We start from the raw sequence: 3609 nt of genomic DNA on the forward strand, positions 1-3609 counted from the left end.
AACATAAAAAAAAAAAAAAGCACTAGAAGAAAACAGAAAATTATTAAAATAGGAATTAAAAAATGACCTCTCTTCTCTAAATACCAAGACAAGAAAGTTTTTTGGTTTTTGGTATTTGTTTTAAATAAACATATTTGGTAGACAATATTGAATTGTGAAGCATCTGAACTCCAGAGAGAGTTAGACCTGGGTCCATATCCTGACCTTGATGCATATTGGCTGTGTGACCTGGGGCAAATTAATCAACTTCTCTGATCCCCTCTGATTTGCCTTCTCTGTAAAACAAATATGTTCTGGCACTCCTGAGTGGCTCAGTTGGTTATGCTTCTGCCTTTGGCTCAAGACATGATTCCAGGGTCCTGGCATGGAGCTCCAAGTCGGACTCCCTGCTCTGCTTCTCCCTCTCCCTCTGCCCCTCCTCCCCACTCATGCTCTCTCTCACTTTCTCTCTCTTAAATAAATAAAAATAAAATATTTTTTAAACATTAAAAAATAAAAAATAAAATAAAACAAATATGTTTAATAGTTCCTACTCAAAAAGTTGTTATGAATTAAATATGGTATGATATGCAAAACATGTTGCACATAGTAAGAAGTCAATTAACACTATGAATTGTTTGTATTAATATTTTTATAGTAAAAGACAAAGTAGATGTCAAGAACATATAAAAATTAGAAAATACAAGACAATACAAATAAGGTCAATGTAAGAGCTATGATAATAAGCTTAATTGATTTAGGTTCCCTTGTTAAAAGGCAAACCATGAAAGAGAGACGAAGACAGAAAGAATCGATACTCAGCAATTAAGAAAAGATGCATGAAACAAAAGTGACCCGAAATGACAATTAAAAGATGGGAAATTATTTATCAGTTATACATAAACAAAAAAATCAAGAGTTAAAGTTTTAATTTTAGGGGCGCCTGGCTGGCTCAGTCAGTTGAATGTGCAACTCTTGATCTCTGGGTTGTAGGTTTGAGCCCCATATCGGGTGTAGAGATTACTTAAAAATAAAAAAAACTTAAAAAGTCTTAATCTTAGGGACACCTGGGTGGCCCAGTTGGTTCAGCAGCCGTCTCTTGATTTCAGCTCAGGTCATGATCTTGGGGTCCTGTGATCAAGCCCCAAATCAGGCTCCACACTCAGCAGGGAGTCTGCTTCTCTCCCTCTCCCTCTTCCCCTCCCACCACTCATGTGTTCTCTCTCTCTAAATATATTAATTTTAAATATATTAATTTTAGACACGTTAAAATTTGTCTTAAAAATATTAAATTTTATATTGATGAAAATTGCTACTATATTCCAAGCAACATAGCATCACAATACAGACTGTTAGATCTCAGGAATTTGACTCCCACACAATAGAATAGATTGAACTAATAGATATGTATTTATCTTTAGAGAATTAACAAGTATGCCACATTTTAAGTAATATATACAAAAACTTACCAAATAATAAGTCCAAGAATAAGAAGCCTTTTAAAGCATTTCGCCAATGCAGTCATTATACAGATTCCATACATTGATCACAATATAATGACACAAAAATGTTTAACAGAAATGTAGATAAAATATTCTTAACCAGACATTCAAAAATTTAAGACATTCTCCTAAATAACAATTGGGTCAAAGAGCAAATAAAATTAATATGTACATGCTATTTTGAAATAAGGAAATTGAAACCATTACTCATAAAAGCCTATGGTATTTTTTTCCCATTCTATCCTCTGGTTATTGCTGTGATTTTTATACACTGACATCTTCATTGGACAACTTTACTGAATTTTCTCATTAATTCTAATAGTTTTTCATTCCATTCTCTTGTGCTTTTTAAAGTATATAATCAATTTTCCTGTGAATATTGAAAATTTTCTCTCCATCTTTCCAATAGATGTATCTTCTGTTTTCATTACTTTGCTTAATGCACTTTCTAAAATTTAAACTGTGTTAAATAGTGATGGTGATAACAGGCATTTTTGTATTAATCTTGGTTTCAATGGAATTGATTCTTGTGTGTTTCTTCATTTAATATGATGTTGTCAATTCTAGGATAGGTAAAGGAGACAATCTTCTAAGATTTTCTAATACTTTTTACTCAATCCTCAATAGAAGTTCAATTTTAGCAAATGCCATTTTGTCAACTAAGGACGTCATCAAGTTTACTTTTCCCTTTGGTGCTATTAGTGAGATATATGTTGTTGATTTATTTCCTAACTTCACTAGGTTAAACTCTACTTGGTCATGGTAAATTATTCTCTTAATATGCTGTTACCTTATATTTGTTATTATTTCATTTATGCTGCATACGTTTGTGTTCAGAGAGGAAATAGGCTACTGCTTTCCTCCTTTGTTCTATTTTTGCTCAATTATGCTATTTGCATAGAATGGGCTTGAAAGGATCCTGGCTTTTCTGGGTTCTATAATAGTTTAAATAGTTTAGGTATAACTATATGACCCCTGAGTGCTTTTGAAAGCACTATTATGATTTTTCTTCTGAGATTTAAGTTCACTTCAAACCGATATAAAAATTAATTAATTAATTTTGTTGTTATTTTTAGGAGTATTTTCTATTTTGTTTTTCTTACCTTTATTTCACTGGGCTTTTGGGATTCACTGAGTTGAAGCTTGACTTTTTAATTTCCATTCTTTGTTGCTTGAGAATGATACAAATTGAAACTAGTAATTTCCATCTAGTGACAGTGTTTGAGAGTCCCTCAAATTTTTATAAGGATTAACAGTCCCACTGTATTCTTCCTACAATGTTTATTCAATATTTTTAAATTTGCTTATGTATTAAAATGAGGATAGTAATTGAATGAAGTAATACAGGTAAAAGAAAATACTTGGAAAGGAAAGAAGCACATAATAAGAATACAATAAATTTAGTGATTTTTAAAGTTTCAGCTAATCAAACAAAATGGCGCCCCAGGTCCACTGAAGTCCAGTAGGATCCAAGCCTACAAGGTTACCTAGAAGGTTATCATTAAGTGACCAGACCCAGCATTCATGAGAGCGTATGATTCCATGTGTGGTATTTGTTGTGTCTATCACAATGAAACAGGAAATAATAGGTGTACCTATCAGAAAGAATATAGAATTATTTTTTACAACAGCTTTACTGAGATATAATTCATGTAACATATAATTTATCTATTTAAAATATACAATTCAGGGGCACCTATGTGGCTCAGTCTTTTAAGCATCTGACTCCTGATTTCGGCCCAGGTCATGATCTCAGGGTCATGAGATTGAGCCCCAGGTCGGGCTGCATGCCTAGCATGGAGACTGCTTAAGATTCTCATTCTCGGGGGCGCCTGGGTGACTCAGTTGGTTAAGCGACTGCCTTCAGCTCAGGTCATGATCCTGGAGTCCCGCGATCGAGTCCCGCATGGGGCTCCCTGCTCAGCGGGGAGTCTGCTTCTCCGGACTCTGACCCTCCCCCCTCCCATTCTCTCTCTCTCTATCTCATTCTCTCTCTCAAATAAATAAATAAATAAATAAATAAATAAATAAGATTCTCATTCTCGGGGGGCCTGGGTGGCTCAGTTGGTTAAGCGGCTGCCTTTGGCTCAGGTCATGATCCCAGGGTCCTGGGATCGAGCCCCGCATC

The sequence above is a fragment of the Leptonychotes weddellii genome, chromosome 2, assembly GCF_054177405.1.
Source record: "Leptonychotes weddellii isolate Sample4059 chromosome 2, ASM5417740v2, whole genome shotgun sequence".
Taxonomy (NCBI): Eukaryota; Metazoa; Chordata; class Mammalia; order Carnivora; family Phocidae; genus Leptonychotes; species Leptonychotes weddellii.